At 42.2% G+C, this 17574-nt stretch overlaps 2 protein-coding genes across 2 annotated transcripts in view; one reads left to right on the top strand and one right to left on the bottom strand.

Annotated features, from left to right (window-relative positions):
- The window catches only part of AARD (alanine and arginine rich domain containing protein), a 603924-nt gene that overhangs the window by 524800 nt on the left and 61550 nt on the right, over window positions 1-17574 (top strand). The gene's annotated exons all lie outside the window — the stretch shown is intronic.
- The window catches only part of EIF3H (eukaryotic translation initiation factor 3 subunit H), a 73211-nt gene that overhangs the window by 42074 nt on the left and 13563 nt on the right, over window positions 1-17574 (bottom strand). The window lies entirely within an intron of this gene.

The following is a 17574-nucleotide window of genomic DNA, read 5'->3' as shown; positions in this document are numbered from 1 at the left end:
AGCCCAGTAGCACACATAGTCCAGGTTCTGGGCTCTATAATTTGCAACGATGAAAGCAAGGAGCTTTGGAGCAAACTAGCATCACGATCCTGTTACTGCTGACTATGCAAGCTCCTTACGATCAGAACATATCGAAATGGCCCCTTGGTGCTTCTTCCAACGAGGGAAAGAGTTCTGCAGCAGGCAGAAACCTAGGGAGGGTCAGCTCAAATGCCTTAATCATTTATTTCTGTTCTGCGCAAGTAAACCTGGATGCAGTATTTCTGGTGAGAGGCTACTGGGATCCAAGGCTTTGGGGGTACAACCATAACTGCCATCACCCCCTATAAGCTATTCTCCTGAAGGTTTCCCGCCCCCCTGCCCATGCAGAACTTACCTTCTTCACCATCTTAGCAGAGCTTCCTAATTCCCCAAGCAGTGCTGCTTTGAAAGGGGGGGAAAGGGGGGGGGGAACTACTTTATAAGTCTGAACAGCTCCACACATAGTGCTGGCAATATATATGCAGTAAGATAAAGTGCAGAGACAAAGTGAAAAGCCAAAGAAAAGACTGCCAAGCAGTGCCAGGTTGACCGATTCAGTTTATCCCTTCTGGGATTTTGTGGTGTTGTGTTTTAAACCCCCCAGCCACGCAATGCGCTATTTCCAAGGATGAACCGTTTTCAAAGCCTCCCACATAACAAGACTTCCATTTTCAAGGCTGTTTCTTGTTACAACTTTTTAAAAAAAATATATTTTATATCTATATAAAGGTGCTATTTAAACTGGCTCCAAGTGTTTCAGGAGTGGCACCCAGTGTCCAAACAGATTACTTACACCAGATTCCTTACTTGGCTACCAACAATTGTTCCGTTCTATTTCAGCATCTCTCACTTCACCACCTACCGGAAACAATATTACACGACTCTGTGTGTTTGGAAACACTTTAATATTAGTTTTCATGCATGATAATCAGTAGCCTAGGGCTCTTTTTAAAAAATAAAATAAAATCCAGCTCCTTAAGATAAAGAACTCCAGGCTATTCTGGTTAACGTAATAAGATAGGCAATTTCACCTACAGTTTGTGCTAAATTCAGAAATAAGGCATAAAATAAGATTACAGACCTTATTTCCATATTTGAGTTAAGACAACGCTGGCAAGGTAAACAACACACTGATCTGATGCTAAACCTCAGTATAGCTTCCTAGTACAGCTAAGACCCCCTACCTGCCTTGAATGAGAAACTACTTCTGCCAAGCATATCACTGGCCAGACCCACAAAAGACGCTTGCTAACATACAGATGATTTGACTCTACAAAATTGGCAATAAATCAGTTTAGAGAAGAGATGACTTTAAGTGGCTATTTTTATTCTGTTCTTATTGCTGTGCTTTAACCCTAAAAATCGGTCCTTTCGAATTTATAACATTGACTTGGTCCAAGGCACTTTCTACAAAATACCCCCCCAATTCCAGACACTATCACGCCCATTTTTCTGATAGGGATCTTGTGCTGAATATCTCATTCTCCACAAACGATGAAGTGTTTGGGGTAGTTCTAACACTCTTCCCAGCACAGCAAACTAAACTGGTCACATTGAGCCTAACTTTCTGGTAGAGAATCCTTTTGAGAGCCACAGGCATCTTTTCAAGCTACACATAAGCATCTCAGAGGCAACACACTGCCCTCTCCTGTATCAATGCAATTTTCTTTCCAATCAGTTTATTCACAGAAGGGCTTTTTTCTGTTGCTTTATTTTGTTTTAAGAAAACAGGACAGCTATTCTAAGAATTGCAAAGCATTCATAAATTCACCAAAGTGCTCGTGTTGGACATCCCAGGCACATTTACACAACTGTGTTCCATACTTTGACACCTTCTGCTGTAAAATAATAATAATAATTGTGGTGTCGGGAACAGCTGGCACCAGAGTCAGGAGACCCAAACCCTTTGTGGTGAGTTTGGGTTCCACAACGTAATCGTCTCAGCTTAAATGGCCATAAACACTAATAAATGTTAAATCCATCCTACAACTAAACGCTGAGGACTTCAAATGAAAGTCGCGAACAGCACTGGGTTTTCTTTTTCTTTCTTGTAGGGATGCGAGCGTCTGTACGCGGCAGGCTTTTGAAAACGACAAAAACCTTACTAAAATCTCAAACCTCTCTATAGACTCTGAAGTTTTACTATCAATTCCCAAAACTGGAGTGGGTGGGCGGGATTGAATATATCACTTCTGATACTTCTGTCAAAATACTATTTTCAAGCTGCACATCACAGATTGGGTCATGTTCCAAGTACTATTGCAGTTTAAGTAATTAAACTAAACATTCTTTTAATATACCTCCAAAACAGATTTTTCAATTCTTTCACTTTTTAATGTGACCCAGGGGCTTTCTTGTTAACCTGTCTACTAAAGTGCACCTACTAAAGAGAAGGTGAAGTTACCCTAAACAGCAAACCCTCGCAGGATAAGAAACTGAAAAGGAAGTTTCCTGAATTCAGTTTCAGAAACTAAGGACTGAACTCGTGCTTCTGGGGCTAAATATCCTATACTCCAGGATTCCTACGTGCAACTCAAGAGTCTCCACTTTCTCTGCCAGTAGAGCATGAGACTCTTAATCTCAGGGTTGTGGGTGCGAATCCCAAATTGGGCAAAAGATTCCTGAATTGCTGGGGGTGGATTAGATGATCCTTGTGGTCCCTTTCCAATCCTATGATTCTAAAGGATTCTATGTGCAGGTTTTTACACGGCATCACAGGTAGCAGATGAGGCTCTCCTAACTTAGGGGTGTAGTTTCACTGGTGGTGTGGTCAACATGTAGTAGTCTAAGTCATACCCTCCAGTATTTTTTATTCTTCGAGTACAAGAGATGTAGTAACTAAAGCTTCAAAATTGTGGTGTTGTCAGACACGCCTTCATCACCCACCTTTTAATTCTATTATCTCTAAACTTTACTCCCTGGGATGCACGGTAGCCAAAAATGGGAAAAGGTGTCAATTGCCATTTCCCCTTGACTTAGCCGAAGCAAATTATACCCTATGGTTCTTACAGAGGTTTACAGCACAATCCTGTTTACTCCTAAATGTCCTATGAAGCTTACTTGCAGGCAATTGGGGTTAGTACTACAGCCCTAGAAGTTGAAAAGTATGGTAAACGTATAGAAACAAAGGATGGTGGTGACACACACTACAGGGAGGGAAATTCCCTGTCTTTAGCTAACAAAAATCAGCCGGCTTTAGGTAGTTGTAACCAGAAATTTGATTCTGGTCCTCAAGAGTTACGTCTTCCTACCACCATTCCCCAAGTACTGGATCACAGCCTATTTCATATTTATCTATAATAATATAATTACAACATGTGCACATGTTACTGTATCTGGGCAAAGTGAGTGACTTGTTAAATTAAATTTGATAACATCCAAAATTATGTGCTGAAAGCTATTAGTGGACATCTGAACCTTTATCGGCAAGTTGCCAGGTTAACGGTTGTGCTAACAATTTTGCATGATCCAGGCAGATAGCATTTGCTGGTGTTTGATTCGCCTCCAACATCCTATTAACTAGATTAAATACTGGCATTTACCTGTTCTCCATAATCTGATTGTGTGCATTTTCAGAATACCCTCAACTACTGTGTCATTCGCTTACATCAGATATATTTGTTTGTTGCTCTCGCTTTAAATTGTAATGACTGACTTATCACAGTGAGTGTTACATGGAGCAGTACAAAGTTTTGTGCAGAGGCTTCTCATTCTTCACAACTATTAAAAGGCACAAGGTCTCTGTATCGTAGCGAATTAAGCAAGTCTAGCCGAGGGAAGAGTTTCTAAACAAGTCCCAATCTCAATCTGCTGCACAGAACTGTAGCTGAACGAGGACTAATATTCTGCAATATTACAGCTCCTTGGATATACTGAAATGAAGGTATAATCTGGTTTGGCAAGAAAGAAAATTACCTTTGAAGAAAATTTATTTTATTAAAAAAGATAAAGAGCAATGAATTCCCTTGTCCCTGTCCCTCCTAAAAAAATGTTCAGAAAAGCTAATTGCGCTAAAACTTGAGTCTTTTGAAGCAAAGCTTCAACGTTTCCCAAATGATATTTGCACTTTAATTAATTTTCTCTCTATCCCACTGTTTTCCCCCTTTCTAAGTGGATTAATCACATTTCCTTCTACCTTTAATTGGTTAACCATGCCATAAATATTTACTCCTGATATATCCTCAGCTTTTATTTTACTTTACTTTTGCAGAGACCAAGTTCATTATGCTCCACTTGCCACAAAGTTTCCAACACTTATTGAAGCATTCTTAATGCTTCTCATAACAAAGGTCTTGTCATTATTAAAGTCTGTAAGAACCCTGGTCTCTTCAGAAGTAGCCTTGAAGATGGATGTGTCAATGGATATAGGCATTTTTTTAAAAAAGTGTGCTCGAAGAACTTTGGCTTTTTCCCCCTGAATTTAATTCACACGTTTCATCTTTGGTCAGGGTTTGCAATATTGACATAACGGAAGTTCCCAGTTAATTCATTTGAGTAATTAAATCTCAAGTGGAAGTGGATTCCAAAGGTGCGAAAGGAGGGGGGACGGGACAAAGGTGTTGAAGCTAGAGTTGGGGGTGTACATAAATCACAAACAAAATAGATTCATAAAAACCTGAAAAATGTCATATTTTAAGGGACAGCCTGCGAAGTGTGGTGCATGAAAGAATAAGGAAAAGCATGTTCGTAAGTCAGTTTTAATTTCTTCATATATAAAACTGCCAGACATCCCAAATATATAAAGGTAAGTAAAATATATATTTATATTTTACTCAAAAGCAACTGCTGGGGAGGGGAGCTTTTTCAACCACAAAAAAGGGGAGAAAACTAAGACAACAGCTTGATTTAGGCAAAATCCAGCTGATCCTTACAGAATGTATTGTTTCATATTAAAACTAGTAGAAACTGAAATTATATGTCCTTCAACTGACAATTCTGAAATTCACTTGTATGCGCCCTGTTTCTCTGATCTCAAATTTGCTCTAGAAAGGTTATCATTAAATCCTAACAGTCACACCTTATGGTTTCTGGAAAAAAAATTTTTTTTGAATTTCAGCTTTGGCATTCTAACTGAATGTTAGCAATGCCAAATCTGAAAGTATTTTAGATCAACCGAACAGCTGGACACTTCATAAATCTCAACCCTGTAAAATATTTTAAGTTTGAAAAACCAAGTAGATTTTTTAAAATAAAAAAAGCCTTACCTTATGCAGCCATGTATTAAATATCAGAATACACTTACACTTTGTTTTACTATGAAAGTGATATTTTAATGTTCCTAACTTTTAAATAAATACAACCATATAAAAATGTACAATCCTTTCCTTTTAACATATTCACAGCTCAAGTATGAACGGATGCAAGAGAAAAGCCATTAATATTACTCTTGATACGTCATATTTTAGTTTCAACCCTCATATTTCAACTTTAAGTTATCTCAGCTGCTGGAGACTAAAAGGGTTTATATATTTTAAATTTCAGTTAAACGGTGCCAAGGTCTTTCCACAACTTATCAGAATAACCTACAAATGGAACATTCAACACATTTCTTACCAGTAACGTTCAACCGTAAGCCAATAAGCCATAATAAGTTAACATTTTCAAAATATTGCCATACGCAGCAGATGCCCACACAGGACCGAAAAATATTAATATTACATATATATTGATTATCTCTAGTTACACACCTGCACCATTTCCTATGCTTTTTCTCCATAGATTCATTCTATCAATTTAGGAAAAATGTGGGGTTTCAAAAATAATTTAGAAGATTAATAGAACATTGGAGTTTTTTCCCCATAGAAGCACAGCCACAGAAAGGTGATGAAGTTTTGTGTTAGCGTTTTAGACCACAGGAAAAACTTTTTTTTTTAATTAAAAAAAAAAAGGTTCTTAAACAGCTGTTTGTCTTGTAAGCTATAAAATGCAAACAAAAATTCATAGAGTACACCGCAGGCTTGTATGTCATATAATTATGACTAATGGGAAGGAATTTAACTTAGTTGAGACAAGCACGCTACAGAGGCAAGACCTGCAGGCTGTTAATTTGATGAGAACATGCATATACTTCAATGGAATCAAATGAAAGATACCAACACTCTGAGAGGCAGAGTGAGTGGATAATTCTTCCAGAGGGGTGACCATTTGCAGCTTCTCTCCTTTTATTAGACAAGGCAAGGGCATGGTCCTTTATGCCTAAAACAAATGCTAAGGATGGTGTACCCCTTTCAAAACAGGCTCCCAATCCGGCCATTTTGTGTCATCTTCCATCCTCTCTCCCTTGCCACTTGCACAAAGGAAGACTCAACTGGCAGGTGACAACCACAATACAGGGAATTATTTTAAGCGCACCTAATGGCTTATGTGGGGACGTGGCTGGCGCTGTGGGTTAAACCACAGAGCCTAAGACTTGCCAATCAGAAGGTTGGCGGTTCGAATCCCCACAATGGGGTGAACTCGCATTGCTCGGTCCCTGCTCCTGCCAACCTAGCAGTTCGAAAGCACGTCAAAGTGCAAGTAGATAAATAGGTACCGCTCCAGCGGGGAGGTAAACGGCGTTTCTGTGCGCTGCTCTGGTTTGCCAGAAGTGGCTTAGTCATGCTGGCCACATGACCCGGAAGCTGTACGCCGGCTCCTTCGGCCAATAAAGCGAGATGAGTGCTGCAACCCCAGAGTCGGCCACAACTGGACCTAATGGTCAGGAGTCCTTTTACCTTTAATGGCTTATGTGTGCCCCCCCCCCCCCGCAAGCAAACTGCCTTTGCTGCGTCAAATTGCTTATCTTACATCTCAAAACATATAGCCTGTGGATCGGGAGCTCCCATTCAAAACACACACAACTGCAAGGATCCGCCAGCTTAGTTGCACACTAGGGCTGTGGCCCCACAGTCTGTATTAGCCCCAGACAGCACAGCAATTAGTCAAGGGTGACGGGAATCGCAGTTCAACAACGTCTGAAGGGCACCAGGTTGGCATTGGCTGATATCTGTGTTACGAAATCATATGCCAGCTGCCAAATGGCATTTCTTCCGCATCATGTGAAAATGGCTACATGCTTTTTATTCTTCATTTTAAATGTCTTAGCAATATTCCTGTTCACATCCTTATGGCGATGCTTATTAGCTTTAAGCACCCTTCACATATTCCTGCACGATACAGACTGAAATTTTGTAAAATGAGGACGAGCTGAGAAAGGAAAATCTGATGCTCGCTCAGACAAGTTCCGCGCGCCGTCTAAAAATACCAGCGAGCGGTTTATGGAACCTAAGGAAGAATAGCGGAGATTAAACATTAAAGGATGACGTTAATGTTATTCTGGTGCTAGGATTCTGCAGTAAAACCTAACACACGTCTAGTTAACGTCCGGAAAGAGAATCACCTGGTAATCTGCAAAAGGCCCGTTCCTCTATTTTTCTATAGTACGTTTCCGAGCACAATTCAAAGTGTTGGTGCTGACCTTTAAACCCCTAAACGGCCTCGGTCCAGTATACCTGAAGGAGCGCCTCCACCCCCATCGCTCAACCCGGACACTGAGATCCAGCGCCGAGGGCCTTCTGGCGGTTCCCTCATTGCGAGAAGTGAGGTTACAGGGAACCAGACAGAGGGCCTTCTCGGTAGTGGCGCCCACCCTGTGGAACACCTTCCCTTCAGATGTGAAGGAAATAAGCAGCTATACTATCTTTAAAAGACATCTGAAGGCAGCCCTGTTCAGGGAAGTTTTTAATATTTAATGCTGTACTGTTTTTAACACTTGATTGGGAGCCGTCCAGAGTGGCTGGGGAAACTCAGCCAGATGGGCGGGGTATAAATAATATATTATTATTATTATTATTATTATTATTATTATTATTATTATGCGACTATGATTTGACCACTTTTGGAGGCAGTATGCCTTTGAACAGCAGCTGCTGGGAACCACAGACAAGATGAAGGCTGATGCACTGGGGTTGCTTGTGGACCTCCTATGGGCATCTGGGTGGACTAGAGGGGTCTCTGGCCTAATGCAACAGGGCCTGGATAGCTCAGCTGGTTAGAGCCGGCTTCCTCAACCTCAGCCTTCCAGAAGTTTTGAGACTACGATTTCCAGCACCCCTGACCACTGGTCCTGCTAGCTAAGGATCATGGGAGTTGTAGGCCAAAAACATCTGGAGGGCCAAGGTTGAGGAAGCCTGGGTTAGAGTGCCAAGGTTGCCAGTTCAATCCCCACATGGGATAGCTGCCTATTCCTGCTTTGCAGAGGAGCTGGACTAGATGGTCCTCAGTGTCCCTTCCAATGCTATAATTCTAAGATTCTATTATTCTTACGTTCTTATGAATGCTACACAGCCAGTTACAGATGAAACGCAAAAGCAGCATTATAATGCATTATCTGAAATAGGCTACTTATCAAAGGAAAAATAATAATAATACGGACGTCACTTAAGATCCAAAAGAGGTGTTATGAAAAGGATATTGGCTCCTCCCTAGTAACGCCTATGAAAGCCAATGCCTGCTGTGATATCACCATGCTCAGAATTTCCAAGCCTCCACAAGCAGCAGCCAGTAAGGGACAGGGAAAGCGGAGTGTGATGACTTCACGCTTTTTAAAAGCAAACGCTACTAAGAATAGGTTGGGCTGCTGCTCTCAGTTGCTGTTAATGTGCACCTTGAAACACCAAGTTTGAAATGGTCACAGGTCAGTGGAAGAGTGCATGAAAAATGGCCCCAGCTTTAATCCCTGGCACCTCCAGGCAAGGCTGAAAGAGACTCTTCCCTGAAAGCCTCAAGAGCTGCTCCCAGTCAGTACAGACTGTAGACATTTCTGAGCTAGAAGGAACAATGTTCAGGGTTAGAAACTCAGATATAGAAGCTAATCACCAAATGGCATCTTTAACCTGAAGGAGCGTCTCCCCCCCCCCCCATCATTCTACCCGGACACTGAGATCTGGCACCAAGGGCCTTCTGCCAGTTCTCTCACTGTGAGAAGCCATGTTACAGGGAACCAGGCAGAGGGCCTTCTCGGTAGTGGCACCCTCCCTGTGGAACGCCCTCCCACCAGATGTCAAAGAGAACAACAACTACCAGACTTTTCGAAGACATCTGAAGGCAGCCCTGTTTAGGGAAGCTTTTAATGTTTGATGTATTACAGTATTTTAATATATATTTTTTGGAAGCCGCCCAGAGTGACTGGGGAAGCCCAGCCAGATGGGCAGGGTATAAATAATAAATTATTATTATTATTTTATTATTATTATTATTATTATTATTATTATTATTATTATTATTAACCTAGGTTATGGTCGCCAAAACAGAATGTCTAGGCGTCTTTTTTCCTCCAATGAGATTTATTATTATTCATTTCATTTCTGTACCACTTTATATTTTAAAGAAAAAATTTCAAAGCGGTATACAACACATTGAAACATCAAATAAAACAATCCAGAATAAATCAAATTCAAGCTTCAAGGAAAATATTTCAGATCCTTCTCTAAGTGACATTTTTCTTTACCCATATTCATTTACCTACTTGATTCATATACCTGTCCCATAGAAGAAGTACTCCAGGAAGCCAGTGTGGTGTAGTGCTTAGAGTGTCCGACTCGGACCTGGGAGATCAGGGTTCAAATCCCCACTCAGGAAGTTCAATGGGTGACCTTGGGACACTCAGAGCCTCTTAACCTACCTCACAGGGTCATTGTGAGGATTAACTGAGGAGTGAGGTAAACCCTGTACTCCCAGGAGAAAAAGATGGGATATACTGTATTTTTCGCTCCATAAGACACGCCAGACCATAAGACGCACCTAGTTTTTGGAGGAGGAAAACAAGAAAAAAAAAAATTCTGAATCCCAGAAGCCGGAACAGCAAGAGGGACCTGGCTTCTGGGATAGCTTCTTGCTGTCCTAGCTTATGGAATAGCTGTGCGCAGCCTCTCCTGGGCAGGGGGAGCCAGGACAGCAAGCCGGATCACTGCGCAGCCCCGCAAAGCCTCTTGAGGGCAGCGGGAGGCTCCCCCAAGACCCGCGCTCCCTTTAAAGAGCTTGCGGAGGGTGTGTGCGGCGGCTCTTTAAAGGGAGCACTGAGCAGAGCCGCCCGCCTGCATTCGCTCTATAAGACGCACACACATTTCCCCTTTCTTTTTAGGAGGGGGAAAGTGCGTCTTATAGAGCGAAAAAATACGGTGAATGCAATAAATAAGCTCTCCTACTTACCTGCCTAAGAAAGCTGGAGGGGCCAGGCAGATGGAGATGTCAGTCGCCAATGTGGCACAGGGTCAGCATTGGACCCACATCGGTTGCAAAATGTGCCTGGCTAATTTTGAACACTGCCGATGATTTCATGCAGTAAAAGGCAGAGTCCTGTGTTTCTACTATTCTCTGACAGAATCGTCAGCATTGGAAGGGATCCCAAGGGTCATCTAGTCCAACCTCCTGAAGTGCAGGAATCCTGCCCACAACCATCCCTGAGTGGGATTGAGCCACTAACCTTCTGGTTGGCAGCCAGGCATACTAACCCACTGTGCCACCAGCCCTACAGCCCTTCCCCAACCACTAGGTTTCGTTCAGCTTGTGATGATACAGTACAAATGTAAGGTAAGGTAATGCTAAGGTAAGATCTTGAGACTGAAGCAAGATGGAAATTACAGTGGTTATTCATTTGCGGAGGAACAGGTGGCATCTGATGGACCCATGGTCTGTCCCTAAAGGGGTTTATTAGACCAAAGTGGAAGAACTGTGTTGGGTTCTACACAGAGTTCTGAGATAAATTCATACTGGTTTGCAGAGATTACCTTAAGCACCTGCGCTTTCTAAGCTAGCAGAGTTTGCCTGAAAGGACAGCCAGCAAATTTATCGGACAGATATTTAAATCAATGCGCTGTGTACCATGCTTACAGAACCTGGTTGTATAAAACAGTAGTCGAACCTTAGCAAATGAAAATAGCTCTCCTTTTCCTGCCCCGCTCTGCCGGCACCCGTTTGCGAGCCTCACTCCTAACACAGCCAGCATACACAAATGAGACGTGACTGGTTTTAAGCTGGGTAACAGTGCCCCCTAATGGGGCTTTTAATAAACAGCCCATTTTTTAAAAAAACAACCCCACCTTGTCTCAATTTTCCTTTCAGTTTTTGTAACAGCCTTGCTCTTAATTGCCCGAAATAGATTTATTTTGAAGCTTGTCAAGTAAAAGGAATTGTAGCAGATGAGCCTTCATCTTGAGGGGGAAAGATCCCAATGGAGGCATGTGAGAAAATAATTCAAAGTAATATGCTTTTGAAGCCCCACAGAAAAGCCTTTCCGTTAACAACATAAAAGATAAAAGTTTAAATGAAGAATTATATTGTTTGTTCTAGATTCATTGTCTGCTCTGTCTGAGGAAATTCACAGAGCTGATAAATCTCATTCCCGCTCTCTATGGCAAGTTCAGAGTGAGAGTTGACGCCTTATACCCCAAAAGGTTCACAATCAGCAGATGAAAAGCTGCAGAGTACCTGCTCGGCATCAGGTTCTTTGGAAAGCCACAATGAAAGCCTCCATGGGGTAGCCTAGTACAGTGATACCTAGGGTTAAGAACTTAATTCGTTCTGGAGGTCCGTTCTTAACCTGAAACTGTTCTTAACCTCAGGTACCACTTTAGCTAATGGGGCCTCCCGCTGCCGCCACACAATTTCTGTTCTCTCTCTCTTTTTTTTTTAAGAATATTTATTAAGATTTTACAAAATCATACATACAAAAATACATAATAAAACAGAAAAACAGAAAAAAATACAAAATACAAAAAATAAACAAAAAAAACAAAAAAAAATTAAAACAAATCCACTTTTTTTGTAACCTTAGACTCATTAGCTTATTTCTTTGACCTCCTCACACCTCCCGTTTTTGTATTCCCATTACTATAATCAAATCAGCAAATCCTTACCCTCTTTCAATTATCTTAACTCTATATCTTAACATGTTAAAACTCTATGTTTTCATCCATTATCAGTTCACTTTTGCATACTCTTTTTAACTTTGTTGCTAATACCACTTTTTTTCAATCCAACATCATTTTAACATTCATTAATTTTACAGTGTTTCTGCAGATAGTCTTTGAATTTCTTCCAGTCTTCTTCCACCAACTCTTCTCCCACGTCTCGGATTCTGCCAGTCATTTCTGCTAATTCCATATAGTCCATCACCTTCATCTGCCACTCTTCCAGGGTGGGTAAGTCTTGTGTCTCCCAATACTTTGCAATAAGTATTCTTGCTGCCGTTGTTGCATACATAAAGAAAGTTCTATCCTTCTTTGACACCAATTGGCCGACCATGCCCAGGAGAAAGGCCTCTGGTTTCTTCAGGAAGGTATACTTAAATACCTTTTTCATTTCATTATAAATCATCTCCCAGAAAGCCTTAATCTTTGGGCACGTCCACCAAAGGTGAAAGAATGTACCTTCAGTCTCTTTACATTTCCACACAATTTCTGTTCTCATCCTGAAGCAAAGTTCTTAAGCCGAGGCACTTTTTCTGGCTTAGCGGAGTCTGTAACCTGAGGTACCACTGTATTGGCCATGCATGTGCAGCAGGCTCTCTCCCAAACCACAGAGCCACACCAAGAATGGACAGACATCACTAAGAAACAGGCCCCAAGTACCTGAGAAACCACTGCCTTCCTTAGAGACTACTACACTTAACCTTTCCAATCTGAGAGCAGCCATTTACAGGTACAAGCCACAATTGCCAGCACAGTGTTAATTTAAGACTGCAGGATAAAGAGGACCACACCACACCATTGAGTGGTGGCCTTTACAGTCATACCCCGGGTTACAGACGCTTCAAGTTGCGTTTTTTCGGGTTACCGACCCGCCAAAACCCGGAACTACCGGGTTTCGGGGGTCGCGCATGCGCAGAAGCGCTAAATCACACTTTGTGCATGCACAGAGGCACCAAATCGCACTTTGTGCATGCGCAGACACGCCGCTGCGGGTTGCGAATATGCATCCCGCATGGATCACGTTCGCAACCTAAGTGTTCACTGTCCTGCATTGAGTGCAGTGTGCTTTTAACATAGGAATAGACAACATGGGCTATCCCTCTCCGTAAGCTGCTGCTGGACTCCATCCAGAGTTGGCCAAGGGTCAGGGATGGCAGAGTTGCAGCCCGACCAAATCCAGGTACCGCACACTGGCTGCTACCCCTGTTTTACAGTTACAAAAGCTTTAAATCTAGTTCCTTGTAGGAGTTTTCTACAGTTTTGGAGAGACAAGTGCTCACTTAATAATCAGGCCAATGTGGGTTTGGGGTCTTGGGAGAGCAGTGTCGGAGGAGATGATTCATCTGAATAGATGATTCATTTCTCAGAGATGATAGTTTTGACAGTACAGTTCCTAAGATCACCATCAAATGGAGTAGAAGGGTTTTTCTTGCAAAGTCTAATCCCAGTTTATATAAAAGACTCGCTGCTCAAGAGCTCTAAAAGGCAGTGTGAACAGAACAGACACAGAACTGCATTACAAAGTTAGCACCTCATAAGCATTTGTGCTCCTGAAGACTTCAGCATCCTTCCCATTCATCTCTGCCCACTTCCCACCAGGCAAGTTAGCAGTCCTCAGGATATGGGGAGAATTTAAAAACCAGCAAAGCTTGCCTACAGACATTTCTGGATTCAAAAAGTGGAGCCATAGTGTTCCACATGACCTCCTCTCCCCCCAGTAACCCCCCTTTTTTATGTACCCATTTCTCTTTTTCAACCTCTATCTCTACATGGTAAGGCCTATAGATCTGCTTCTGTATGAAATTTTTAATTTAGTTCTGTACCTGAAGTGTTATTTCATGCCCCAAAATGAAGGGTATGGCTCTGTGGTCTAGAAACATGTTCCACTTACATGTCTGATGCAACCTTAACAATTCAGATTGCACTGTTAAGATTGAAATGGGACGGTTTGCACACTCACATCAAACCATAATTAAAAAGAAACAGTGGCTCAATGTGAACATGCAGACTTTGCCACGTGAACAATTTTACTATAAATGTATGGAATGTTTGCTTTGATTTTTCCAGGCGTTCTGAAGTTGCTCAGGCTACTTTCGTAAGGGCCAGGATCGAAAAAGATACGTGCATACAGCAGGAACCGAGAGCCCGGAGTCAACAAATGTTGTGGCTCCATCATCCCCGATCACTGAGCATGCTGGCCAGTGCTGATGGGAGCTGGAATATAGCAACATCAACCGGGAGGACGTGACACAGATTTGCCACCTCCAGTGTACAGCTGGAGCTTTGCTAACACTTTCTGCCTCGCATGCAGATATCCCCCCCTTCCCCATTGCCAAGGGAGTTTGTCTTCTCCAAGTGTGAGCATGCACACAGATACTGCCAGGTGCTACAAGTTCTCTTCACTGTCTTCCTCTCTTCTCAGCTTATATAAATAAATACACTACCGAGATTCAGATTCTGCTTAATAAAACAAAACCCAAGTGGTTTACAAAAATGATACATAACACTACTAAGAGAGTGCCAGTAAAATCAGTGATTTGGAAACAAGTAGACAAAAACAAAATTATCAAAATAAAGATAAAACCAACAGTTATATACATGCGGCAGGTAGGCCTGCCTAAAGAGAGAAGTTTTTAGCAGGCCTTGTAAACAGTACACCCAAGGCGACTGCCTAGTATTAATAGGCAGAGAGTTCAAGAAGGTTAAGCTACTTGGGTGCTATTCAGAGAAATCATTCCAACAGCACAAGGATTTTTAGCTGTGCAATGGAGCTCCCCCTCTCCTTCCTCTCCCACAAGCCTCCAAAATCTGTCCTCCCAGATTTCTCCAAGCCCTTCAGAGCAGATTTGGGGAAGGCACAGCGCATGTGTGTAGAAAATGAGGGGAAAATAGTGGTGCAGTTGACTTCCGACAGGCACACAGAGTGCGAACAAAACTGAGTATATGGGAGGGGGGCTCGTTTAATTTCACTGCACACAGGTGGTGTAGTGACAATAAAGGTTTCTTATTATTTTTTATATTTATTTTATTTAAAAATTGAGGGAGTTATGTTGAGTATGCAGAAATCTTTATGCTAATGGAGCATGTGCACTGGCTACCAGCCTTAGTCCTTCCTTTCAAACCTCTCAATTATTCCAATCTACCCTCCCTTCCCCATCCCCCATATGCTGCTCCTCACAATATTTGCTCTAGGCAGGTACAACCTTCTGCTTACACCTAAGAATGTCCTCTGTACTCCTCTCTCCCAAATCCCTTCTCCCTAGCAGAGTCCTTCCTACATTACAATTGCTCCTCCACCTGACACTGAATGTTATTATTACACTGAGGTGCCTCCCTGAGACATATCTGGTCGCTTCATTTTGCTCTGCTTTCCTCCCAAACATGCCCCATTTCTACCTTGAGCCCGCAAGCCTGGGGGCAGGCCGCTTGACTTGCAATTTTCGTCCCTAGTGATTTTAGGGATCGTCATCATCTATCTTTGGAACACAGGTGGCACTGTGGGTTAAACCACAGAGCCTAGGACTTGCTGATCAGAAGGTCGGCAGTTCGAATCCCCGCGACGGGGTGAGCTCCCGTTGCTCGGTCCCTGCTCCTGCCAACCTAGCAGTTTGAAAAAACATCAACGTGCAAGTAGATAAATAGGTACCGCTCCGGCGGGAAGGTAAACGGCGTTTCCGTGCGCTGCTCTGGTTCGCCAGAAGTGGCTTAGTCATGCTGGCCACATGACCCGGAACCTGTACGCCGGCTCCCTCGGCCAATAAAGCGAGATGAGCGCCGCAACCCCAGAGTCGGCCACGACTGGACCTAATGGTCAGGGGTCCCTTTACCTTTACCATCATCTATCTTATTCTTAACCATTTGCCAGTAGGAAGAAAGAGCAATCCAAAGTGTCTGCACAGATCTGAAATCTGAATAGGAGACGCTTAGATTATACATAAAGCTGCACGTTAGGGACCCAGGGCTAAGACTGCAAGAATTACAGTACTGCGGTGCATGCCTACCCGGCTGAAATGGGATTGGTTACCTTGCTGCTACTTTTCTAGGGCCTTCAAGGCCAAGACAGAATCTGAAAACATGCAGCTTTCATTTTTTTTTTTTTTTAAGAAGTCACAAATCCTCTTGACTGCAGAGGCATATTTTAATAGGCAATGGCACATTTGGAATGTATTTCTCGGTGTCAAACAAGATACCCACCCCTAATTTTTTCAGTTTTTATGTATGCGATTTTCTCAGCTTATGCTAGAAAACCTTGAGTTAAGCATTTATCAGAGCCCAGGAGATAAATTTAGATACAAGACACAACACAGTAGAGAAACTGATTGTGTTGGAGTAACAATAATTTTCAGCAAAGAAGAACAATGGTCCATGGAGATACTAAGAAAGACGCAAATGCTTTCTGATTTAGGAACAAGATATAAAATGCTAGCTTTTTAAAAAAATCAACAGGTATAAGCAAAGTTAACCAGATCTTTAGAACAGCAATATGAATTTTCTTTGTAAATGCCACCTATATTTATCGTTTTGCACTTCAAAGCTCAAAATATACAAAATTTAGAAGGAATAATAGCATGTATAACCCAAAGCACCATATCTTCTTCATTTCAGTGACAATTATAGCAGTTAAGTAGAACAGTATTAGCCCCATAGGTTGGGGCAGCAACTAAGATTGAGACTTACCTAAGACCATCTTGTGAACTCATGAAGAGGGATTCTAAACTGAGGTAGTTATGGTAGAAACTGAAGCAGAATACTTCTGGCTTTGCCCACCACTTGTCCCCCTAGGGCAGGCATGTCCAACAGGTAGAGCTTAACAACACTGCCCTGCTGAACCCCTAAAAAGAGGGCTTTCCTCCTCGCTAAAAAAAGCTTAACAACTTACTCCAAAAAAGGGGGTAGATCACTACCAGTTTTAAACTCTGTGAGTAGATCGCAGTCTCTTGGGAGTTGGCCATCCCTGATCTAGAGTATCCAACATCTGGAGGGTTCCAGATGTTGGATTTGTTTATCCAACAATGAACAAATATTCTTGTTGTGTTTCCACAGATAGCTCTGATCTCATGGCAATGCTACCATACAGATCCAGACACTGTTGGGGCTAAGAAACTGAGATCTTCCTCTGAGGCTCTTCTTCGTGTGCCTTCCCCACGAGAAGTCCAGAGGGAAGCAACATCAGAGCAGGCCTTTTCTGCAGTGGCTCCCCATTTGTAGAATGCGCTCCTCAGGGAGGTTTGACTGGTGCCTTCATTATACACCTTTAGGAGCCAGGCAAAAATGCTCCTCTTCAACCAGGTCTTTGGCGGATAGACATTGGATGACCTTTTAAATGTGTTGTGTGTGTGTTATCGGTTTGTTTTTGTTCTTATTTTTATTACTTTTATATATATATTGTAATTTTATGTTGTTTTTTATGTTGTGAACCACCCTGAAATCTACAGATAAAGGGTAATATACCAATTTAATGAACAAGAAACAACTGAACTGTTCATACAGCTTCTGATGAAGAAGACTTTTCCGAAATGCATTGGGCTAAATAAACAGTGCATTAACAGAAGAGCTGGAGATCGCCTTCTTCTTGTTGCCGTTTCTTTGATGCTTGCTCCCTCTT

Source organism: Podarcis erhardii, assembly GCF_964252035.2.
Source record: "Podarcis erhardii genome assembly, chromosome: 8".
NCBI classification, from domain to species: domain Eukaryota; kingdom Metazoa; phylum Chordata; class Lepidosauria; order Squamata; family Lacertidae; genus Podarcis; species Podarcis erhardii.
This window is presented reverse-complemented; position numbering and strand designations above follow the sequence as displayed.